At 37.8% G+C, this 27,296-nt stretch overlaps 1 protein-coding gene across 1 annotated transcript in view; it reads left to right on the forward strand.

Moving 5' to 3' along the window:
* The window catches only part of HNMT (histamine N-methyltransferase), a 1,236,603-nt gene that overhangs the window by 105,196 nt on the left and 1,104,111 nt on the right, over positions 1–27,296 (forward strand). The gene's annotated exons all lie outside the window — the stretch shown is intronic.

Genomic DNA, 27,296 nt, shown 5'->3' on the forward strand with positions numbered 1-27,296 from the left:
GCCAGCACTTTTGCATAAGCTCATTAGTGCATAACCAGATCCTACCTTCTAGATAGTAAGAGCCTTATCATCTATTATTTATCAAAGGCCACCTGTGAGCTAACATTGTATTAGGGCTCATTATTCTTCATGAGTAATCCAAGACAGTTTCACAAGGAAAAATAAGCCAGAGCTGTTCATTGAAGAGCAAGTAATATTTAGGAAAGCTGGTTGTCAAGGAAGGGAAATTTATGAGCAAGAAACAAAAAAAAGAAGGAAGGAAGGAAAGGAGGGAGGGCTGGATGGAAGGAGGGAGGGAGGAAGGGAGGGAGGAATGAAGGAAGGAAGGAAAGAAAGATAAAGTGAAGTCAACATTACATGCTCAGAGTAAGGAGAGGGGCCTACTAAGAATAGAACGTGTATGATGTTGAATAAAATGAAGTAATTTGACAAGAAATAGTAAGGTCGCATGAGCTTGAACAACATTAAATTTTGTGTGACCATACAAGGTCAGAAATAAAAAGCTCAGCCCATGTCAGGAATCTCTTAAATATGCTAATTTCCAACACTTATAAGCAGTCTTAAAGAAAGGTTTTTCTGAGACTAATTGGCAGACCAGATCATTCTTCTTCTCTCTCTCCCAAGTGTCTCTGTGGCTGAAGGCACAGATAATAAACTGCAAAGCAAAACAGCATAATAGGGAAGGAGGGAGACTTTGGAGAGGGGTCTTTCATCACCAGTCCTACGAGAGAATGGCATTTACATGAAATTGATTTTCAGTGGTGAAATTATGCTTGTGATGTTCCATTGTAAATATTGACAGCATTAAAAGGAATGTCGAAAAGATGGGCACTAAAATGTCACCAGCAAAAGGCTGACCAGTATTTATGCTAAATTCCTCAAATTCCATCCCTTTTTTACATAAGTAGTGATGCCTCATGAAACAAAGCAGATAATTCTCTAGAGCTATGAAGTCAAATAAAATGAATGCGCCTACATTCTCTGTCATGTAGAAAGATATCCACTGCCTCTCACCATGACACAGATTTTTTTTTCGCCCTTCTTTGAGGATTTTCAGATAGAAAAGCTTATATAGTTCCCACATTGAGCTCAGAGGATGCATAGACAAAATAAATCACCATAAAAATAAAAGAATCTTAGAAACATTAATAGATTCCTGGTATTGAGTTGAGAGTATTGGATGCTGATGAGCCTTTGCCATTTAAGCTTAGAAACATGTTTATCTATTTAAGGAGGAATTAAACTGGCAGCTTGATAGTGATGGGAAACAAACCAAACAGTCAGACTTTGCTGCTTCTCTATTAGTAGTGGTAAAATAGTGGCTAAAAGGTACAATCTGTGGATTTTCTCTCAGCTGAATTTCTGGAAGCTTTAAATTTCATCCTTTATCACTTTTTACCTCGACGTCTAGCAGTTTCATTATGGACTACCATTAGCCTGCGTGCTGTCTAATTCAATAAAATAAAGACTGCAGTCTTTTGAACTCCAATAAATTTTTTAGAATTATATGCAATTATTTTGAAAGAAGAACCTGAAGAATTTTCCCGGAATTCATTTTAAGAATATTATTACTCACATAGTACATTTATTAAGTAATTTAGAGCAAAATATTTTATTGGATTACTAATTATATTATAGAACATTATATTATATTTCTGAGCTTGTGCTAAAATATCCTTAGAGTGAATCATAATTTTAGGATTAACAGACTTACAAGTTTCAAAAAAATGAAAGGTTTCCTTTGAAATACTACAATTAGTGCTTTGCATTGCTACTGAACAATACTTTCTCAAGTTATTCTGAGAAATGTAATTCGGAGTGCTTTGTGCAGAATCTTATTATAACTTTGAATTTTGACAATGACATTTTACATCAAAAGACAAATTAGTTGAGCAACACCAACTACAGTAATTCTGAGACTGTTCCAGAGAGTTAAATACTTTCTGCAATGATCAATAATAAGCATATGCATAAAGGTACAGTTGCTGTCTCATGAGGTCTATAGATTTAAGAATCACAATTAGCCATTTACCTGGGGTCAGCCAAGTAGTAAAGGTTCTTGTTTGCATTGAGTATTCATGCCAGAGTGATGGTGGAGCTTAGTAAACAGAATAATTGGCACACACACAAAATAACCCCCCTCTTCAAATTCCCTCAGAAAGCTTTTGGGCTATAAAAATGTCATGTTTATTTCCTGGGTATCCATGAGTCTGTGGCTTCTTAACATGAAGATGGTAGATGAAATCAATGAAAAGTCAATCAATCAGGTAAGCTGCTGGCTTCAGTGACAGAGTTGGCAGGACCTAACCAGGGTCACCTGGTGCAGAACTGAATTTTGAGCACAAACCTTCTAACTCCAAAATTGGTTCTATATTTTATAATTCTTCTGAGTATCTCAGGAAAGGAAAAGGCCATGTTTTTGTTTGCTTGTTTGTTGATTTGTTTCATTATCCGTGCGTTTGTGTGTTTGCCGTAGTTGCAGTCAGGGGAACGCAGAAACTGCCTGCTTCTTGGGAAAGGAATTGAGAGCCCAGGTTGGGAGCTCAGGGTGGCCTCATAAAAAGAGCCAAAGTTGCAGCCTAAAGCCAAGGTTTAAGGCCTGGTTGAAGGGTTGTTTTAAAAATCAATGAATGTAATGCCAGTGTGCAATAGGAAAAGTGCACTAGAAAGGTAATAGAGATATGCAGGTTTTAGTTACCAAATTTCGATGTCTTTGGGCAAATAATTTAACCTCTAGATCCTGAAGCTGTAAAACAGACTAAAATCACTATGTATCATATAAGACCTTTTACATTTGTTATACCAAAGAAATTAATTTTTCTGTATTTTTTTAATCTGTTAAATACTTCATGTGTTTTGAATCAAGTTTAGTTTAATCCAGGTATTGTGCCTCATAAATATTAAGGTCTTGATAAACACTTGTTCAAAAATGAAGTTATCCTTAAATGAATAAATGAAAGATTTCATAAAGTAGGGTATCATTTTGTAATTAATAATGAAATCAACAGGAATCAAATTGATTCCTTATGTTTACCACTGTTTCTTTGTGACTACATCTTATGAGTTTGTCTAAATATAAATACAATATAACCATTCTTCCCTAAATCCAATCAATACTGTTTTTCTCTTGCAATCTTACTTTGAACATCACTGTCTTCTGGGAATAGAACCTGTTTGTCCCATTGGTAAAGGTCAGTGCCTCCCAGACACTGTCTGCTACTGAAAGAGAGGAAATGCATCTTTGTAGCTATCCCTTAAACAACTAACCATAAAGGAGCTTGTCTGGGTAGTAGGCAAATGATAGAATTGCTGAAAGGTTCATCTGATAGGATCTCTAAAATTACCAACCTGATAAGGCCAAAGGTTTGATATCCAAGTACCTTGGTCATTTTGGTTATTGAATTATACTGTCTAAAAATGATTCTAGTCCATTGCTGTGAAATTATCCTAAAAGTAGCTGAACTGAGAAGACTCAACCCCAAAGTGTGGTTATGACAGAACTGTCCACTTGACCGCAATGAGCATCCACCTATCTCATGCTCTAAGGCCCAGCTCCTGGAACCTACTGCTTAAACTCAACAAGCATTCAGAAGAGAGAAACATCACTATCAGGCTATGAAAAATAGTTCTCTGAGTTCAACGTCCTGTTTGAATTGTTGGTAGGCTCCTAGGGAAACCAGGACAGAGTGGCAGCCGGGAGGCCAGGAAGCTAAGCAGCAATACTTGATGGGAACGCTGAGGGGAAGGTAGATAAATTTTAAAGACAATCTTTTCCCATTTTGCATTTTTCCAGGGACTAGTTCAACTCTTTAAATTGGAATATGATTTTTACTGCTGGACAGAAGTTGAGGATAATATCATGGGGAAGAGAGACAAGGTTTGCATACAATTGGTTGAGGCTTAAATTGTGGAGTAGGAGAAAGCAAAACATCTGTTATCTATTTTATTTTGATTTTGATACCTTTTTTAGATATAATCTTTAAACCAATTCTAAATGAGTGCTAGGTGTGGAACACATCATAGATCATGGAGCACATATGTGGAAGTGCTTGACAGTTGAAAAATCCAGACCCTGAAATGAAGCTGACTTTGTTTTTCCTGTAGAATGTCCTTGATGTGTTTCTGAGATCAAGAGCCATAAATGTAGTGTATGTGTGAAAGGTATGTGAAGAAAATTTTAGTATCAGAGCTGGGTCAGCAGGCACTCAACTGAAACCCAACCGTTCAGCATTTATGTTACTTACCAGTGACACATGCTTATGAGCTTAATGATATTAAGTGGCTCCATCTAACACAATGGTCCTTTTAGCCAATTTCTTTAAAAACTCATTTGGAAGCAAAAGAGGACTCTCCACTCGATTAGAGACAAAGCAATGCAGTAGTCTCCCCTCATCTTCAGTCTTGCTTTCCATGGTTTCAGTTATCCAAGATAAACTGCAGTCCAAAAATAGGTGAGTACAATAAGATAAGATATTTCGGGAAAGAGAGAGGAAAGAGAGACCATATTCACACAACTTTTATTATACTATATTGTTCTAATTGATTATTAATTATTGTTATTAACTTCTTGCTGTGTCTACCATAAATTAAACTTTATCTTAAGTATGTACATATAGAATAAAACACAGTATATACAGGGTTGGGTGCTACCTGTGGTTTCAGGCATCCACTGGGGGTCTTGGAACATGTCCCCTGTGGATTGGGAGGGGTTACTGTACTACATCCCCATCCTCAGCTGAGCTAGGAATGGAATGACATGCCTGAAGCAAAGCACCACCCTGGCCCAATGGTCTCAATGGCAAGCAGGGGTCATGCATCACCAGACGCTCTGTGTGACCACATCTGCAGGAGGACACATGCCTGAGGAGTTGTGGAGGGAATGGGATGGGCCTGGGAAACACAGGCCTGGAGACTAGAAGGGTGAGGACAAAAGCAGAAAAGAGAGTAGAGAAGAGAGAAAAGGTGGAAGGGGAAGAATTGGAGAGTCAGAGAGGCAGGTGGAGGGGAGCCACTACTACCCAGGAAGAGGGCAAAGCTACCAGAGGGCATCCCACTCCCACAATTGACACGGCTCTCTTATGTTCCTGGTGCCCTCTAATATATAAAAGCCCTCTCTGCTAAACATAAATCATTTATCTGTCAACTCTTCCCCTGACTATTTTAAGGGCCTAATGAAATGAAACATGGTTGAAGAGAAGAGATTCATAATATGGTTATTTTAAGAATACAGAAAACAGCTACACACCCCTCAGTGTTGATGCAGCACTCTAACTTGCCAGTCTCTTTCTGGGTTATATTAAAACAAATACGGTTCCAGGATTCTCTCTATGAGCAACCTAGAATACATAAAGAAAAAAGATACAGTGTTGCCACACCCTAAAGGCCCCAGTAACCTCTACACACCATGGTCTTTCTCAAAGTTTACGCTTATCTTACTTAACTATATTTTCTCCTGAGAAACTTGGAATGTTAAAGAGTTGGAAACGACATCAACTAATCTATATACCTTATTTTATACTAGAAGAAACTGAATCCCAAAGTCATTAAATTAGTCGTTTTAGGTCACACACAGGTTTGATGATGAAAGAGGACACTACCCAACTTTGCCATCATCACTGCAGTATAGAGGACAGTATCTGTACATATGTATATCACTATCTTTAGGTCAGTAAATTACCCATTTCTTCTTATTCACACAAGAAAAGCTTTTTAGAAAACTCTTAATTGTTGTATTTTCTTTTTCTTAATTCATGCTTCTGTAATCTCCTGAGACTGGCTTAGAGAGAATACAGAGCTTACAGACAAGTCTTAGGAGTGTGATTTCTTTAACGTTTATAGTCTTATAATGCAATGGGTATTAAACTGTAATTACCATTATTTTTAGGTAATTTTTAGGTTGATAAAAAAACACATTTTTGTTGAAATATTGTGAAATTTGTGGAAAAATAGATAATTATATTCAAGGTTTTTAACACATTTTCCAGCTCTTACTTGTGGTCATTTATTTATTTTCATCTTTAAAATCTCTTAATCATCTATTTTTTCATAACTTTGACAATATTTCACCAAAGTATATTCCACTTAGTCTTAAATGAGAACCTGAAAGACTAAGTACAAGTTAAAAGACTGGCATTACTATGTCATACTCATGTGAAGAAGAAAGTATAGATATATAGTCATTAGTTGGGGACTGTGAAAAATATAACTTTTCTTAAGTATTGTTTTGTCTTTTCAAACAACTGTAATTCTCAGTCTGGAAAATTTCCACTGATGAAATGTATATTCTGTAAAAGGTTAAAGTGAAGGATAATGTAAAGCATAGGAATTTACTGCCATCTTGTGGAATGTTTGCTGTTACATTCTGAAATACCTTTTTCTTCTTTATTGTCAAGAATGTCATTTTTTAAATGACATTTTATTAATTAAAAAATGATTTGAGAGGTCCCCAAGAACTAACCAGAACTAACACCTATCTATAAAACAAGACATGAGAGGATTCATATGTTCCGCATCAGGGAGATTTTTGATTCGTATAGCTTACTACCCCTTGTTTCCAGTCATTTGCTCATCTACTTTTCCTGTTAAGTAGATTTAGCATTTAATTTAATATATTTTCCTTATCAAGGATTCAGAATGAGAGAAATACAATGTTAGAGTGTTGATTCACACAGAAAAGAGCAAAGAACATATTCTATTCTGGGACATTTAGTCCAGTCCAGGCATCCAGGACAATTGTCAATAAGGTAGGTCCTTACTAACAAAATTTGGTCCTGGGATCAGCATCACCTGGGACATTTTAAGAAATGAAAAGACTTGGACCCCATTCCAGGCCAATGGAATCAAAACTTTCATTTTTTACAAGATCCCCAATTGATTCAGACACACAGTAAAATTGGAATTGTACTAGCATTGGCCACCACATGTCATTCCGTTTACACTTTCATTATAGCAGAATATGCACTCTCTCTCTCACACACACACACATATACACACACACACATATACACACACCCCAGAGTTGCTTGGAGATGTGGGAAAAGCCAAGCATCAAAATGCTTGGATTCAAGTCTATGTTATTGAATTTGTGCATCTGAGTTTAAGCCCCAGAATTTAATTTTTGTGGACCTGACATTTTTCATCTGTATTGTAGAGAAAGGTGTTCCAAGGTGATTCTAATGTCCCTTGTCATTCTAAAATTCTTTGATTTCCTATTTATGCATCAGTTGTTCATTTAGTTAATATCCGTGCATCATTTATTCATGCATCAGCAACTTTATTGTTTGTCTCAGTAATTCTGATTGCAGCCCAGTGATTAAGCTTTAAATTCACAGCTGGCAAGCTGGTGTCCCAGCAGACATATTTTGTCTAGTAAGATAGGTATTTAAAATTTTGAAATTATTGCCGAGTGCGGTGGCTCACGCCTGTAATCCCAGCACTTTAGGAGGCCAAGGCGGGCAGATCACTAGATCAGGAGATCAAGACCATCCTGGCCAACATGGTGAAACCCCGTCTCTACTAAAATAAAATAAAATAAATTAGACGGGCGTGGTGGCGCGTGCCTGTAGTCCCAGCTACTCGGGAGGCTGAGAGAGGGGAATCGCTTGAACCCAGGAGGCGGAGGTCACAGTGAGCGGAGATCGCACCACTGCAGTACAGCCTGGGGACAGAGCAAGACTCCGTCTCAAAAAAGAAAAAAAAATTGAAATTATTTACCAACAGTTTAAAAAAATCATTATTTCACATCAACCCTATGGATTTTCTGCTTCTTTTTCAAAATCTTGTCCAAGCTCACACTTCCACATGGAAACAATTACCTATGGCTGAACCCCAGTTTGCCCCAGTTCCCACTCAGCCCTTTTCTTTACATTAATGCCTGGTCCCTGTTGGCCTTGGGGTCAGTAATCTGTCGCTTAAGCAGTGTTCTCAATCAAGACTTTTAGCATGTCCAAAACCTGTAATAGACAGACTAAATGAAAAATTGTATTCCTTTACAAGCTCTAATCTTCAACACTGAATTGTGCATTTCACTGTGGTATGAATATCCTTTTTATGCACCACAGTGCCCTTTTATGACTATTAAGTATTCACAGCATTAGAATGACAATTGGCTTGTCCACACAGTCCCAATTTACTAATTACTTCTCTTAGCCCACTTTTACATGTCCACATGTATAAAAGGGCAAATAACACAGTTCCTTTCCTATTCAAAGATTACCACTTAGCTCATGCTGTAGGAGAGGAAAAAATTTCTATTTTGGAGGGCCTCTGACTGGACTTATGAATTAAACAGATTAGCAAATAAATAAGACAGACTAGCAAGAGAAAGACATACCAGTCTTAGAATTTTACGTGTACCTGGAGTCCCCACAAGAAAGTGAAGCCTCAAAGAAGTGACCAGAGCAGAAAGCTTACATGCCATTTAAACAAAGAAATGAAAGATTTGTGAATAAATGACAAGACACGGGTGTTTGGGCTAGGAACAGTAAGCTGTGGGGTAGTGATTAAGAGATATATTGGGGGAAACTAATGGAAGATAAGGATTATTTTAGTAAGGGTGTTTGTACAGATCCACTTCAGCATTGATTTCCAGTCTCTGCTGATAAGGATGTTCTCTTCCTTGTACAGGAAGGGTACTTTTCTCATAGTAAATTTTATAGCCTGTTTTTTAGATGGAAAAGAGGAGTTCAGAAAGCCCTTCCTGCATCTGCTGTTTCTCAAGTGCCTTCAGCTCAAAACGGTCAATATGCCACTGTAGTATATTTTTGGGTGGCAAGTCCTGAACTCCTTCAATGCAAACAAGTGGAAGCCATAGCACTCTCTTTTCTAGAGAAAATATAGAAACCTCTGGTCATTGGTAAAGGTTTTTCATGCAACAGATATTTACTGAACAATGTGCAGGATGATAGTATAGCTTTGAACAAGACAGACATAATCTCTAACCTCATAAAGTAGGCAGTCTTACAGGGGAACATACAATTGCATAAGCAATTCTGGTCATCTCTGATGGTACTTATGATAGAGGTTGCCACAGCTTAAAACCCAAAGTGTGAGCTGGTGTAGGAGTTGGAAACGTTTAGGGGATTCTAACATCCTTTAAGCTGAGACCTAAGGAACAATAGCAGCCATTTAGGGAACAAGGTAGGAAGATGGTTCCAGGAAAGAATATCATGTGCAAAGATCAAGGGAGAGAGAGAGAGTGTGTGGCAAGGAATGAACTGAAAGATAAACAACGTGGTTGGAATAAAAGAAAGAGGAGGGAGGCTGGTATGAAATGAGCCTGAAGAGACAGGGCAGTTTCTAGACATTGGATATTCCCCTAGGAGCAATGGGAAATCACCAAAAGTGCTTAAGTGAATAGTCATCTTTGAGCATTTAAAATAGCACTTTAAATTAGCATAAATCTAAGAGCTTGGATACTCACAGAAAGTACAGGTATCAAATAGATTAATAAATGCATTACCATCATATCCATGGCGTCTGATATCGTGTTCACTGTGACTGCACCTGTAGTGGGTCCATGGGGCAAGAAGCCTGTTCAGCTTGCACTTTCAAAGATCTCCAGGGCATTTAAAAGTAAAGATATGCCTAAACATGGTTATCAAAAAAATGTGTTTTATTTGAGTTGTTTTCATATAACAAATTAATACTTGTAAAACACAAAAGACAGAAGGCATATTATTTGTTCTACACTATATATTTTGCCAAGTTAATGTAAAATATTAATTTGTTGTGTCCTAGAAGCACTGTGGCATGGTAATGAGACATATGTTCCATATTTTACAGCATATTTTTTCTATCCTGTCATGTTTCTCTGTGCTAGTATGTATGACCTCATTTGGGGATAATGCTGAAAGTCTAAATTTGAGCCATGTTGACTGTGAGGGAGGCCCAGTTGAATGGCCTCCTGGCTCCATGGAGAGAAACCCTGGCTATGTGGATGAGGCAGTGTTACAGCCAGCAACGTTTACTCATGGGTGCACAGGAGGTCAAACACATTATCCCTTGACCTGCAGGCTGAAAGCCAGTCTTGTCTGACTGATCCTGCTGTTCCTAAGCAATCCACAGCTGGGTTACTCATTTAGGATGGCACTTTAGTGTTTTTAAAGCATTCTTTCTGTTTAGCCCACTTATTTCTATCCCACTTAATACAACCTCTAGACACTGCCTGAGCATCCTGCTATATATACTGTGTAGATTGGCCCGAGAAGAGTTAAATTATGGGGCAGTGCCTAAACATCAGTGGCTTATAAGCACTGGCTGATGATCTTGTCTTGACAAGTGGTGTGTGTGAGAATGGTTAAGCAGTCAGATATGACATCTAAGGCGCAGTCAGATATGACATCTAAGGCACAGTACAGGTCATAAAACTGTAAATAATACGTTTTGAAAGAACCAGCCCCAACTCATGATTTTTAAAATGAAAATCTTTCATTTTGAAATACTTCAGCGAAGTCCCATGTAATTCTCATGTGACTTAGTGTGTTAGTGTCAGTGCTGAGACTAGGATACTGTACTCCAGAGGTCCAGGTATCACTTTCTGTGCCATCACTTTCTCTTGTATCTTTTTCTTGTTAAACAAACAAACAAAAAGCAAAGCAAAATGTCCCAAGATTGAACACAATCACCATATCCTAGTAAAGGCTGGCAAATCAGAGCCTGCAGGATAAATCTGGCCCACCATCTGCTTTTATAAATAAAGTTTATTGGAACATAGTCACTCTCATTTTTAAAGAATTGCCTCTGGCTGCTTTCACATAACAATGGCAAGGTTTAGTAGTTAGACAGAGACCTTATGACTCACAAAGCCTAAAATATTTACTATCTGGCTCTTTCCAGAAAAAGTTTGCTGACCCTGATCTAGCGCAAATAAAATTAGTTTGGAAGTATAATTGTGATTTATTTAATTTTCCTTATTTGTCTTATTTTAGGTTACTTTAGAGCACTTTGCAAAATAACAACTGGTGAGAGCAAGCATATTGAATAGGAGAGGATAACGACGCTGGGATTTTAAACCTGCTGTCAATGAGCCACACAGAGTGGATGTTTCACCTGTTATGCACTGAGCATTGATTATACTAAGGTGGGAATAGCTACAACAGCAAAAGTTTCTATCTTAGCACATGTACATAACTACCCCCAAAAGCTACCCTTTTGGTAACTGAGCCTTTACAATGAGCCATGCTGTATTGAACACTTAACAAATATTTCATTGAACATGTAGAACTCCTACAAAGTGGGGTTCAGTATCTTCATTTCTTATAAGAAAACTACATCTCAGAGTATTCAACTCACTTGCCCAAGTTCACCCAGCAATTAAGTGTCAGAGTCAGGATCCACAGTAGACTGATCCAGCTCTAAGGTCTTGGTTCCTAACCTCCATCACCCCCAAAAGCACACTGTGGCAGTCTGCATCAGCCTCTGCGAACTGCTCAGCCACCACCAGATACGACGGTGCAGTGATGGAAGATTTTTTCTGGTCAAAGGGGAACCCAGAGCATTTCTATTGATGCTTTGCTTGTTCTTCCCACTTTGACCCCAATTTGGGAACGCAGGAAACCAGAACTATGCCAGTGCCTACAGGTTCAGGGAGAAAATAAGAGGAAGTTCCAGAAATCAAGACTACATAAGCCAGCAAAGGTAGGTTCAAGGATTCCTTTCCGGTCCACCTCCAAGGCACTGCAGGCAGCCACACCCCTAATTCAATCAAAGTGTGACCCCGCTGCTTTGGCATTCACTTTAACCAGATTTTTTTATATTAATTTAATATTATTTTATTTTAAGTTCTGGGATACATGTGCAGGACGTGCAGGTTTGTTACATAGGTTAACGTGTGCCATGGAGGCTTGCTGCATCTATCAACCCTTCACCTAGGTATTAAGCCCCGCCACTTCAATCAAATTTTACCTGGCAAGAAGATGGGAATCAGGCAGGCCTGACATGACTGCTCCAGGTGCTGCATGCCCCTCCAGAGGAAGCGCTTCCCCTACAGGTAGAAGGCAGCAGTTACTGGGAAGCAAATTAGCCCTCACGGAATTTCAGTGATTTGCCCCCAAGGACTTAGATCTCTTTCCTCCAGAATATTAAAATTTAGGCAAATTCATAAAATTAAATGATTATTAATAACTTACAAAATATGAAATCTCTCAGAATTAATTTAGACTTGCTCATTTTTAAGAGCCACATACATTTTACCCACTTTTTCCCCCAAAATATTTCATTACTAAATTTCACAGCCACTTTAAAGTACAGCAGTCGCGCTCCTTCTTTCATGCCCTTTAATACCATGTATTACCAGTTTTCATGCCAATTACCTGTCATAAGAGCCTTACCCTTGTCAAATTTGGAAAGGGATGTTTCTTCAACTAGGAAAATATTTTTCTCTGTTTTAGCTCTAGACATCTGAACCAAAAGAAAAAACTATATAGCCTTCAGTGATGAAAAGCATGGTGTGCAAATCGACTCTCTGGGTTCCTGTGGAGAGATTCACATCCCACGTAAATAACTCTTCAGGCCCCCTGGTCAGGACTTCTCAGGCAAAGTCTCCTCCAGGCAGGTAGGAGCTGAGATGAGGCAAAAGCAGCTGTGTGCAGTGTAGCTTCAAAAGGCAAGGAGATAACTAGACAGATCTGCCTCCAGGCAGGTCCTCCGCAAGAGAAAGCTCACCAGGCAGGCAACCGTTCTTGCCTGCCTAGAAAATAAGGCAGAAGCCACGGGGGCTGAAGCTCCTAGTCAGGAAACTTCCTCAGCATGTCCTGGAAGGCAGGTCAGCGTGAGGCAGGCAGGGCCACTGGACATGAAGCTAAACTGTAGAAGCCCACCCTTAGGCTCCTCTCAACATGCTGTCAGTGTAACGATGTTTCTAGAAGAAGAACGATTTCTTCTAATGAAGTACTGATTTAGACTCCGAGGCAATTGCTGACCTATCTTGCTCTGAAAAGATAAAAGGAAGAATGTAATGTGTTTGTTGCTTGGGCAAGGTGTAAATGCAGCTGATAGATCTCTGTGCACGTGCATGTATTGATGAGAGTTTTGTTTGCATGCACAGTTGTATCATCTGTATGTAACCCAGTTAATGATTCTTACCATCTTATCTTGAGTTCACAACCTATGATTTCAGGTGAATTTCTTTTTAGGGAGGACACAGCAATCAAATATGAGAAAGAAAGGACATAGCTTGCAGGATATTTAAAATAACCACAATAATAACAAATTTTATGTTCCTGAATTTCAACAGGTGAAATGGATCAGGGATAGCAGTGATTATAAGAGATCCTAAGTCTGTCTTGTAAACCCTATTTGGAATTGCCCATTGGTTAGCTTATTCTGTGAAGTGAATTTAGAAATTAGGAAGTCTCAAATAAACAGACCATGAAAGAGCTGATTAGATAATTATGACTGACTTAATGCCAATGAGGTAGACACGATAAAGACGGAATCAATGGCCTGGTGCCATGTTGCTCTAAATCTCATATCTTTAAAACAAATTGGGAAATGTAAATTTGACCACACTAAATGGTGTATTTTACTGGAGCTTTTGCCTACCGGGACGACAGACTTTCCTGAGGCTAATGGAGTCCAAGCCCTCTAAATACTAGTAATGTCCCAAATCTGGACCTACGTACACCTTTGCTAGAAGCAACAACTTTCTCTAAGAGCTTGTCTCTGACTCTCAGTCCAGGAGGAGACTGCTTCTAATAGAGACTACTCGATCCTAGGTAAAGCCCTCGGACAGAGGCTTGGCATTCACTAGATGGTCTCCCTCCTCAGACATATGAGTAAGATGCTCAAACACCCGGGGTAAAATCAAGTATGAGAAGAGAGAAGTATCAAGAGGTCAATAAAGACAGGAATGTTCTTTGTAGCCTAATTGTGCCTAATAGAAATTTCTCCCAATGTATGTAACAAAATATTGTATAAATAAATAATGATCTCTCTCACTCACACACACACACATACATACACAAAACAGATCATCTGGTGTGTAAGCATGAAAATATGAGAAAAGATTACAAAGAGTATGCAGTTCAGACAATTAAAGGCTGAATTATAGAGATGGTAGCACAGAAAAAGGCACTGATTCGAAAGGCATATACACCAAATAACTCCTCTTGCATTATGAGTACATCATTCATTCACCCACCCGTCCAAGACATGTTTATTGAGCATAAAGTAACTGTTAGACACATTCTCAGCACTGGAAATATGGTGAACTAGACAGTTAGACAGAATGCACAATCCTAAGGCATATACGTTTTAGTAGAGGAGACATAGGAAAACATATTTATGCATATGCAATAAAAGATCAGATAGCGATAGGACTTTTGAGGTGAAATAAATTCAGGATAAGGGTTAAACAGGAGTATGAAGAGGTGACTTTGGTATATAGAAGCTCTTCTACACTGGGGTTAGGAGGGCCTTTCTGGATGTCACTGTAGAACAAGTCCAGTGAACATCTGGAGAAAGATGGTCCCTTGAAGTAAGAATAATGAGGGCCAAACTCAAAGAGATTGACAAGCTTTGGTTGCGAAGGGAAACAGGAAACAAGCCAGCATGAGCAAAGTAATGTGGTAGAAGCTGAAACAAGACAGATGGGCAGGGGACAGCCCTGTGAGGCTTTGGAGGCCACGGTAAGAAGTTTGGATTTTTAAAATGCATAAACAGAAATCACTGGAGGGTGTAGAGCAAGGCATGGCATGAACTGAGATTTGTCTTTAAAAGATTATTTCATCTCCTGTATTGGAAACAGACTATATCCCAGAAAGCACGGAAACAGAGAGACCAGTTAAGATGCTATTAGAGTGACCCTAGAAGGAGATAGTGATGGATCAAAATAGGGTGACAGTGGAGGAGGGAATGGGAAATAGTCAGATTTGGGTTATGACTTTAACTTCTCAGGACCTGGGAAAACTAATGACCATTATATTTAAAAATTGCTATGCAGGCCGGGCATGGTGGCTCATGCCTGTAATCCCAGCACTTTGGGAGGCCAAGGCAGGCGGATCACGAGGTCAGGAGATCAAGACCATCCTGGCTAACATAGTGAAACCCCGTCTCTACCAAAAATACCAAAAAATTAGCCAGCTGTGGTGGCAGGCACCTGCAGTCCCAGCTACTCGAGAGGTTGAGGCAGGAGAATGGCGTGAACCCAGGAGGCGGAGCTTGCAGTGAGCAGAGATCACGTCACTGCACTCTAGCCTGGGTGACAGAGTGAGACTCCATCTCAAAAACAACAACAACAATAATAATAATAATAATAATTGCTATGCAAATGACATCAGCACAGGCCTTTATAGCCCATCAATTACCTTGGTGCTTTGAAGTCACATTTTCCCTGGATCTAGGTTCACCAGCTTGTCTGATGGTAGGACAGGGCTTCAGCACACATGCTCCCTTGGAGCATCTGATTCTGTAACCTTGGTGGGGTCTATAAATCTGTTTAACAAGTTATCTAAGAGGCTTTGACAATAGGAAAGTTGGGGAGCACTGACTTAATAACTGAATTTCTTCATGCTCCCTATGCTATAGTTAGCTCCACCTTCCAGTGTAAAATTTAGTCCTCATGACTGTAGGTACTGGGGATATCACCAAAGTCATTGCTTCCAATTCCAGATGAAGTTCAGAATCACACAATGGCCTTAATAAAAATGCTTTTGGCCAATAGATCAGAAATAGGCACATAGTCTCACTGCTCCTAGATTTCTTCTGCTTCTACTTGCTACCATACTAGTTCAGATTATTAATTGTATTTTTTTAATTCCTTAAGGAACTCTGATACTAAGTCAAACTTCACAGCACCTAGTATTAAAGATGCTTCTCCCTTGCTTAGAAATTTTCCCTGGATCACATTTTTCTATAAATTTCCGATTGTGGGGTTGGCATTCAAGAAACCTGCTATGATTGGGCTCCTGCTTAACTTCATAATGTTCTCCATTCCTAGACCCTTAAGAATCCCCATGTTCTGACCATTTTGTCAATCAACAAGGACCTCACATTTGTAGTTGTCTGTTCATGTCATTCTTTCCTTCTTTCTAGAATTCTACTTATCAAAATTTTACCCCTTCTTCAAAGACAAGCATGGGCCACTGTACTCTACTACCCATCTGATACGGTTTGGCTCTGTGTCCTCACTCAAATATCATCTTGTAGCTCCCATAATTCCTACGTGTTGTGAGAGAGATCCAGTGGGAGATAATTAAATTATAGGAGTGCGTCTTTCTTATGCTGTTCTCGGATAATGAATAGGTCTCATGAGATCTGATGGTTTATTATTATTATTATTATTATACTTTAAGTTCTGGGATACATGTGCAGAATGTGCAGGTTTGTTACATAGGCACACACGTGCCATAGTATTTTGCTGCACCCCTCAATTTGTCATCTACATTAGGTATTCCTAATGCTATCCATCCCCTAGCCCCTCACCCCTGGACTGGTCCTAGTGTGTGATGTTCCCCTCCCTGTGTCCATGTGTTCTCATTGTTTAACTCCCACTTATGAGTGAGAACACGTGGTGTTTGGTTTTCTGTTCTTGTGTTCGTTTGCTGAGAATGATGGTTTCCATCTTCATCCATTTCCCTGCAAAGGACATGAACTCATCCTTTTTTATGGCTGCATAGTATTCTGTGGTGTATATGTGCCACATTTGATGGTTCTAAAAATGGGAATTGCCCTGCACAACTCTCTCTTCACCTGTTGCCATCCATGTAAGATGTGGTGTTGAGCCTGTGAGTGCACAGAAGTCAAGAATTGAGGTTTGGAAGCAACCTAGATTTCAGAAGATATATGGAAAAGCATGGATGCCCAGGCAGAAGATTGATGAAGGGGCGAGGTCCTCATGGAGGATCTCTGCTAAGACAGTGCAGAAGGGAAATGTGGGATGGGAGCCTCCACACAGAGTCCCTACTGGGGCACTGCCTAGTGGCACTGTGAGAAGAGGGCCGCCGTCCTCCAGAAACCCAGAATGGTAGATCCACTGATGGCTTGCACTGTGTGCCTGGAAAAGTCACAGACACTCAATGCCAGCCCATGAAAGCAGCTGGGAGGGAGGCTGTCCCTCCAAAGCCACAGGGGCGAAGCTGCCCAAGATGATGGGAACCTACCTCTTGTATCAGTGTGACTTGGATGTGAGACATGGAGTCAAAGGAGATCATTTTTGAGCTTTAAGATTTGACTGTCCCACTGGATTTCGGACTAGTTTTGGGCCTATAGCCCCTTTGTTTTGACCAATTTCTCCCATTTGGAATGGCTGTATTTACCCAATGCCTGTACTCCCTTTGTATCTAGGAAGTAACTAACTTGCTTTTGATTTTACAGACTCATGGGCAGAAGGGTCTTGGATGAGACTTTGGCCTGTGGACTTTTGAGCTAATGCTGAAATGAGTTGAGATTTGGGGGAACTGTTGGGGAGGCATGATTGGTTTTGAAATGTGAAGATATGAGATTTGGGAGGGGCCAGTGGTGAAATGATATGGTTTGACTCTGTGTGCCCACCCAAATCTCATCTTGTAGCTTCCATACCACATGTTGTGAGAGGGACACAGTAAGAAGTGATTGGATTATGGGGCCAGGTCTTTACCATGCTGTTCTCATGACAGTGAGTGGGTCTTACAAAATCTAATGGTTTTAAAAATGGGAGTTGCCCTACACAAGCTCTCTCTTTGCCTACTGCCATCCATGTAAGATGTGACTTGCTCCTCTTTGCCTTCCACCTTGATTGTGAGGCTTCTGCAGTCACATGGAACTGTAAGTCCCATTAAACCTCTTCCTTGTGTGAATTGTCCAGTCTCAGGTACGTCTTTACCAGCAGCATGAAAACAGTCTAATATACAATCTCTAAATTCTTCAGCCAGAAGGGACTCCCCCTTTGTGTCAATCTTAATGAAGTGACCATCTTGGCCACTTCTATGGTTTATAAGGCCCTATATTGTGGCTGTGTGCTTAATTTATATTGCTGATTGATGGTAAGTACTTTTTTTCCACCAGGGTCTACCATGTCTGATATATGTTAATCTGTATTATTCAGTTTCCTTTATATATTTGCATTTGTTTCATTTTCCATGATGTTATCAGAAGCATGAAGGAGCCATCTAAAATGAAAACCCAAAATCTTTTACACGCTTTATGTCACTTACAGAATATATCTCTCCTCCTAAGCCTGGCATGGAATGTGCATGGCAACTTGAATTCTGCCTACCTCTCCAGTCTTATCTCTTTTTACTCATCTCCTTGTATTTGATATTGTAGCAAAATCAAACTGTTTTGTTTCAGTACATGAAAAAGACTGTTATTCGTGCTCCAGCTGTGTGACTTCTTTCATGAAATTTTCTTTACCCTACTTCATCCTGCTAATGCCTTTTCATTCTGCAGTACTCAGTTCAGTGGACACTTCCTCCAGTAAGCCTCCCTCCTCACCAAATTTGTATCTTGTGCCACTAGTTAGAAGATCTCCTTATTTCTCACATAATTTAAGAAGAACCATGCATTGAAATTGCCTTTTTATTAGTTTCCCTGTCAATCAACTGTAAGCTTCTTAAAACCAAGAAATCTGTCCGATTGTATTTTAATTTCCAGTGTCTGCAGATATCTGGCTCTGAGAAATGAATATGTCATTGAGCAAACATGCATTCAAAGTATGACTATAAAAAAATAAACACACTGACAATGTTTCCTGAGTTTGTTTACACCTTTCCTATTCCCCGGGTGATTCTGACGTACCACCAGGGTGAGATTCATGGCCTTAGACCCAATGTAATTGTTACTAAGTAAAAATCAACTGAGCTGTCTGCCCTGTGCAGCACAGACCATCAATTCTAACAAGAAGAAAATACGTCTAACCCTTTGAGTTTAGTCAAAATTAAAATTAAAGATGGAAGCAACTTTGTTAATAGTTTAGAGGTGTGAAATGTTCTAAAACAAAGTTGTCTGGCCTAAATTGTCCCTATGTTCTCTGTAGATGGATGTAACTCACTGAAAAATTAATCTCATTTTTATTTTTTCAGCCTCAACAGGACACAGCTGCACTGATGTTAGTCTCAATTGATGGAGCGAAGGAGCCTCATCTTTATTCAGTGTAAAGCAGCTGCCAAGAGAAATGGCCTTTGAGAGGGGTAATAAGTTCATGAGTATCACCTGTGTCGTGCAAAACAAAATTTGATTTTTTTGAAAGTTTAAATTGATAGGAAATAACATATAAATTAAGTGCTATCTCGTGAGTGAAAAGTTTTGTTGCAGGGTGATGGAGTGCACCATCAAGGTGATGCATTTCAAACATTACCTTCCTGTGACACAAGGGAGTCAAGGACCAAATGGAACAGGGGAAATTATGACCCACTGGCCAGGGTGGATTTGTAACATAGGAATGCCGCACCAATATCCTGCATTCCTATTTCACAGAATAAGACTTTGAGCAAATAAAACAAATGCTGAAGCAGAGTTTTTGTCTGTGTATGACTATACTCCACAAAATTAGGCCATGCTGGAAATTCATTATATATTTAGGGAACTATTCTCAAGGGAAAAATATTATTATAGACTAGTAACCTAATAATTGAACATATGTACACACACACACACACACACACACACACACACATGGTCTTTTGCTCTGCCCTTCCAAAAATGTCTCACCTTTCTTTTATATTTTCAAATTCTCATAAATTTCTCCCTTTCTTTCTATTCTATTTGATTCAAGAGCTTCTTATTTGACTGTTAACAAAACCCTTGTGTTGTATTCCTCAGGAAGCTCATTCTTTCAGCTCTTGTCTGTCAAAGAGGTGGCATATGTTCCATTTAATGGAATTGCTACCAAGGGAAGGTAAAACAGTCTCCAAGAATTACGAAGCCATTCTCCTCAGACTCGTTAAGATTTGACCTTTTGATAAAAGATAGTGTTTACTTAAAGGTGATATTATATGAGAACTTGGGAATGAAATGTTGACTTCTTTCACCTGGAAAAAATGTGCAATAAAAATATAAGCACTGGCAAAGCCCTCAATACATGTATACATGCCAGGGAGTGTTACAAGTAATTGACATGTATCTATTAATTTGCTTTTTGTACCCACCCTTTAAAGTTGTTTTAAAATGCCATTAAAATAAAATAAAACATTTAATGTAGCCTTAAAATTCTGTTAAAAATAAAACAGAGAAATTGCAGAGCTGGAACACCCAGCTAATAAGTGAAAGAGCCAGGATTTGGACCCAGAAAATCTGGCTTTGCCGTCCTGATTTCACCTATTAGGTATATTATGTTAAACTTCAGCAAGAGAGATTTTGATTAGGCAATGAAAAGACTCATAGACCTTGGGGAAATGTCCAACTGAGGTGGTAATTTTTCTGATTTAAGGAGTCTAAAAATCTGCATATGATTCTCTTTCTGATGTAATTATAATATAGTCCATTCTCTCAGCAGGTAATTATACTGGTTATTTCACTGGGTCCTCTCCACTACATTATGAAAGTAGTAGCACAAGTCACAATATTCTTTTCAGCTCTATCTCTCACTTCAACACTAGTTCTATTTCCAGCATCAGTTCTGGCTGTACGGTTGACTTTCATCACAAACATGTTTAGCTTCGTTAATAAACTTGAGACCTTTTTGTTACCCTTCCCTGGTTCTCTGCACAATACAGGCAAGATATCTATACAAAATTTTGTACTTTTTAGTTATAAAGAAATTCAAAATTTACTTTCTGAGGTATCCAGCGCAAGGTTTTTCAATATTCAATATTACTCTCAATAAGGCTACCATATGCATAAAAAAGGGGAATCCTGAGTTAGATCAATTTAACAGAACCGAGGACAGTGCAAAAGATATTAAACTCAGGGTTAAGTAAATTCTCATTAAAGGTAGTTCATTGATTCATTTTGTATGAGTACCAAAAACTCTTCTACAGAAATCAAAAATTACTCCTTTAACCTTGGTACATTTCCTGTAAATATATGCCTTGGGCACTAGGCAAGAAGGTATGGAAGGATAAGCTCTGGCTTTTCCTACTGGTAATAGAAAAACAGCTCAAAGAGCAGATATTTTGTTTCAGGTCATACTAAATATAATAGATAAATAACATAGAAATGACTAGATAAACATGCATAGCTACACTGTGGGGGGCCCAAATAAATAAGCAAATACAACTCAATCAATAAGAGTTTGGTCAGGAAAAGGATCCAAGAGGAAATATGGTAAATGATAAGGCAGTACTAAAGGAGACTGTAGGCCATAGGGGAAAACTGGCCCATGTGGAAGGATGAAATGTCCTTCCCACCGTCATCCCTCATATCACAGAAAAAAAAAAGTCCAGGTGTTGGGACAGAACAATTGATTACAGTGTCATTTGGTATCAGGCTAATAGAGGGACACTTTATTCTGTAACCCATGATCTGGAGGTCATATATTAGAGGAAGATGGTTGGAACAAAGAAGAAAGAAGAGGATTCTAAGGGCTCCCCTGTGGAATGATAATGAGGGTCTTCCAACAGGTCAGAGCAATGAGGCCTTATCCTCTCATACAGTGCAAATGAGAGCCACAGCGATACAGCACACCACAGAACATGGTTTTGCATGGCCTCTACCTCTTTGCAATTTGAAAGTATCACCAGAGAACTTAAGCAAAAATAGGCTTGAATTTATTTGTAATCTTTGTGCATTCACCTCAGTGGGAATAACGGAGAAGTTAATATATAGCATCAAAGAGGAGTAACATCCTGACATCCTCTCCAACTCTGTCCTTGTCACCCCGACAGCAGGTAAATATCCCGTAACTATGAAATGCAGAGCAGAGAAGTTTTTGTTGCCTCCCCAGAAAATAATATGAGACACATTTTGTGGTCCAAGGAAACAGTCTCTCATAGGATTTATAATTAAATCTAACTGCCAAAGAAATGTCTGTATTCCCATGTTCACTGAAGCATTATTTACAACAGGCAAGATATGGAATCAAACTAAGTGTCTCCCCACATAAGAATGGATAAAGAGAATGTGGTGTATATGTACACAATAGAACAGTGTTCAGCCTTCAGAAAAGAAGGAAATCCTGTCATTTGCAACAACATGGATAAACCTGGAGGATATTTATGTTAACCACAATAAGCCAGAGACAAAAAGACAAATACCACATAATCTCACTTACATGTGGACTTTTTAAAAGTTGAACTCATAGCAGCAGAGAGTACAGTGGTGTTTACCTGGGGCTGGGTAGGGGATGGGGAGTGAGTGAGAGAGATATTGGTCAAAAAATATAAAATTTCAGTTTGATAGGAGGAATAAGTGGTGATTATAGTTAACAACATTCTTAAAAATAGCTAACAGAGTAGATTTTGGTTTCTACCACAAAAAAAGATACATAATGTGAGATAATACATATGTTAATTAGCTCTATTTAGCCAATCCACAATGTTTGCATAATTCAAAATATGTTGTACGTGGTAAAGACACACATTTTTACATTAATTAATTTTATACCATAGTAGTTTTAAAAAGAATTTACAATTGAATCCTTTAATGTTTAAGACTGAGGCAAGAGTAAACAACTGCTGGAACTGCTTTGCTCAATGTTTCCTAAGTGCACATGGCCTACTTCTCATGCTTCCCAGTCATTTAGTCTCCATTTACTTCTTCACCTCAAGATATTTATTTAATTGGTACATTGGCTTTCATTACCACTTTGAACACTTTTCTCTGACTCTCCATAAGTAATGACATTTACAACTGCAGCAGCTCATTCTTTTCCTGATCTTCCTTCCAGAGAAATAATTCAATCTTTTCCTGCCATCAAACAAAGCATGCATCTTGGCAGTTTATGATTATGCACTCTGATCATCATATTGTCAAAAATAAGAAGCAAATCACTACAAAATGTCTCAATGTCTGTGTGGTAGAGTCAGATCTAGCCCCCTTTTTTCAGGGTCTATATTCATTCTTTTTTCAGGTTACACTAGCCATGGAACACAATAAATTCATGGTAGTGTTTTCTAATCCAAAAATCTCTGGCTCATGTCTCATGAGGAGTACAATCACAATGGCATACAGTTCTTCTATTTTTTATGTGGAAAAATTGGCAACTAGTTTGAGATATCAAACTCAAAATGGTTCATTTGTTCTGAATGAATTTCTCAGAACATATCCCCATCATTGGGCAATGCATGACTGTAGATAACTATTTGTTAAGCCTTTTATGTCAACTCGTTCTCCACTCAAGGTAAGTTCCTTCTTCATTAGATACTGCTATAGGTGAAAATGTAGGGATAAATTCATTATTCAACTGAAATTTTAGGAATCATTAAGCTAGGGTCAGACAAGCCTCAATACTGTGACTTTTAAAATTTTATGGACATTCTATGTGCAGGTACAATGTGAACGGCTTCATGTTTTGTAAGCTGACTCTCTCTCAGTTTCAAAGTTTTATGGGCTTCCACTCCTGCAACCTCATAGTCCACTTCAGTCTTTAGTTTTCTTTATACATAATGTCCAGGTTTCCATAAAAAAAATTACAAGATATGTAAAGAAACAATGAAATGTGTTCTAGGCCAATAATCAAGAGGAAAATCAGTTAATAAAAATAGATACACAGTTCGGATGCCAGAACTATAAAATAAGAACATAGAAATGACTGATAAACTTGTATGGAAATCTATAAAAAATGATAAGTATAATGAGCAAAGCAATTTAAGAGAGATTTGCAAACTATAAAAGAAAACCAAAATAGAATCCTGAAACTAAAAAATAGATACCTGAAATAAAGTATTCACTGAATGTGTTTATAAGCATATTGGACACAAATAAACTTAAAACAGGACAGTAAAAATCACTCAAACTAAAGCACAGACAGAAAACTATTTAAAACAATGATTGAAGTATAACAACAGTAAGTGGTCAAATATATAGTATTGCATTTTAGAAATAATGAAAAAATAGATAAAATAATGAAAGAATATAGAAATAGAATATAGAAAAAGAATAAGAAACAAAAAATGTAGAAATAGAATATAGAAATAGAACGAATAAAAACATTCTAAAATTGATTGTGAATGTCAATTCAGAAGTTCAAAAAAGCCAGTAAACACCAAGTATGATAAATTGAAAACACACACACACACACACACACACACACCCCCTAAGAGTATCAAAGTAAAATGGCTTTAAACAAAGATAAAGAAAAAACTCATAAAAATAGCTAAAGAAAAGACAGACTAAAAAGTGAGTGCTGATTTCCCATCAGAGACAAGAGAGACAAGAAGATAATACAACAACATCTTAAAGGACCAAAAGAAGAAAATTATCAAATCAGAATTCTAAATACATGAAAACTGGGAGACTATTGCCAACATACATGCAACATTTAAAACATTCTAGGCAGGTTCTTCATGATGAAGGGAAATTACACCAGATGGAAAATTGAATCTACAGGAAGGAATGCAAAATACCACAAAAGCTAAATATATGAAAACATATAAAACATTTTGTTTTTCACAGCTATAAATATTTTTGTTTCTCAAAGCTATAAATACTAAGTACCTATAATATCCTCGGCATTAATTTAGCATTGTATGAATGTGGGGGAAAAAATCAATAAATGGGGGAAATAAATGAGGAAATGGGAAAGGAATAATAAGACATTAACTACTGTTAAATAAAATTTTTTTTTGTCACCCAGGCTGCTTCACCTTCCAGCCACTGTCCATGCCCAGGCCCCGCCCCTCCTCCCTACGAGAAAACGGCACGAACTTTGTCAGTGTCCCCCATAGACTCTCTGGGGCCAGACACTCAGTTTTTGGCCTCTGCTGCAGCCCTCATACTGTTCCAAGAGTGGCAGCGGGAACTGAGAGGCCCCTACTCAAGCCCCGGTCATGATGGAAGTCCCAGCCACAGGGAACCATGAGCTCAGTGGTCTTGGAACTGCTCACTAAGTCAGTCCTTCCTTAGTCTCAAAGTCAGTAGTGGAGTCACAAAGCCCATGTATTTTGCCATCTAGGCCTTCGCCTGGTCTGTGGACTTACACCTGTGTGCTTGGTTGACAGGTCCAGTGGTTCCTCAGCCCACGACAGATGAGAAGGAGCTATATTGAAGGGCAAAGAGGATCCGTTGTTTGAATTTTCCTGAGAGCCTGGCTTAGTGCTGGGCCTTCTCTTAAACCTCATAACAATGAGGTTAGTACTTTTAGTCCCTGTTTTACAGGGATTAGAATAGACTGTTAAGGGGCAACTGAGAAAGAACAGAGAAGTGACAGCCAGAGGTTGAGAAGGGCCAAAAAACATAAAAGCAGACAGTGATCTGCCACCACTTTGTAACCAGATGGTCCTTATCACAACCCTGGGTCAAAAAGAGAACAATTTGGCCTATAATGTTTATAACGTTAAAAGAAAGCAGAAAGGTGGGTAAATAAAAATCTTGGTGAAAAAAAAAAAAAAAAAGTCTGCTCTTACCCCTTCTGTTTATCATTATACCAGAGCAACAGATAAGAAAAAAAGGTATGAAGACTGGGAAGGAAGAAGCAAAAACTTTCATTCTTTGCATGTAGTTTGATTACATAGATATTCATAAAATATATATCAAATAGATTATCAGAATTAATAAACAAAATTAAAGAGATCAGAAGCTGAAAAATCCAAAAATTGTTTACAGTTCTATATACTAATTACTTAAAAACTGGAAAATAAACTTTTTAAAAATATCATTTAAAATTGAGCAAAATTTAAACACTATTTTTGATAACATCCTATTATTATTATAATATTGATAGAAATCTTTAATAATAGAACCTGTATGCTAAAATTACAAGAATATTGAGAGAAATTTAAGAAGACTTAAACAGCTGAATTGAAATTCTCAGACAAATTAAGACAAATTAAGAATTTATTTGTCTCCAGGTGGCTATATAAACTCAGAAACAATGCCAGACAAAATCCTACAGAAATGTTTCTACAAAATGACTAGCTGATTAGAATTCATGTTTAGAAATTCAAAAAAACTTCCAGAGTTAACACAATCTGGAAGAAGTTGATGGAGATACAGTAGCTTATTCTAAGACTTATTCTAAAGCTACAATAGTTTTAAAAAGTGGTATAGGCATACGAATAAAAAACAAATCAACCGAATAGAAGATACTCTAGAACTAGAACCACATACATAGGATCAATTGATTTGCAACAAAGCTCCAAGATAATATTCAGGAAAAAAATATTTTTAACAAATGGTGCTAGAACAAGTGTATATTCATATGGGAAAAAAATGAACTTCACCCCCCCTATTTTATACTATACATGAAAATTATATCCCTCCCAAATGGATCAAAAACCTAAATGTAGAAACTAAAAATGTAAATTTTTTAGAAGAAAATATAGGAAATTATCTTCTCTCTAAAAAAATTTTAAATATTTATTCAACAGAAAACACTAACCATATTGATAAATTTCATCAAAATTTAAAATTTTGTGCCTCAAAAGGCAAACCATTTTTTTAGAATAAAACATTCTTAGTACATGTGTACAACAAGCAACTTGTATCGAAAATATATAATTTTTAAATCTGCTAAACTTCAATAGTAAAAATAAACAACCAGTTTAAAAATGAGCAAAAGACTTGGACAAATACTTCACCATAAAAATATTCAGATAGGCAATAAACATGTTAAAGGATGCTCAAACTCATTAGTCACTAGAAATACGAAAATTCAAACACCAAAAGAAAACTCCATGCATACTAAAAGAGCTAAAATTTGAGAGTGACAATACGAAGTGCTAGAGCAGAGAAACAGTAAACTAGAGCTCTCCTATGCTTCTGTAGACAATGTAAAACATACAACCACTTTGGGAAATGGTTTACTATTTTCTTAGAAAGTTAAACATATACTTTCTACATGAGCCAGTAATACTACCCCTAAGAATTTGCTCTGGAGAAATGAAAACTTATGTTCACACAAAGATGTATATATAAATATTTATAGCAACTTTATTCATAACAGTCCCAAACTGGGGACAACTCAAATACCCATCAAGTAGTGAATGGCAAAACAAAACTAGTAAAATAAATAAATAAATACCTATGGATAAATACAATAGTATAGCTGTATTTCAAAAGCATTCTGTACAGTAAACAAAACTTGATACAAGGGTACATACTATATAATTATTTTTAGTATTAAAATAGCTATGCATCGCTTTAATAACAAATCATTGTAACTGAGTTCAAAATAAAGGAAAGGAGTTGCTTTATTTAGCTTCCAATTTCTGGGAGACTCAAAAATTGTAAGTGTTCTGGACAATAAAAGAAAATAAGACTGTGCTTACAGATCTTGTTCTGCC

The sequence above is a fragment of the Macaca thibetana genome, chromosome 12, assembly GCF_024542745.1.
Source record: "Macaca thibetana thibetana isolate TM-01 chromosome 12, ASM2454274v1, whole genome shotgun sequence".
Classification (NCBI taxonomy): Eukaryota; Metazoa; Chordata; class Mammalia; order Primates; family Cercopithecidae; genus Macaca; species Macaca thibetana.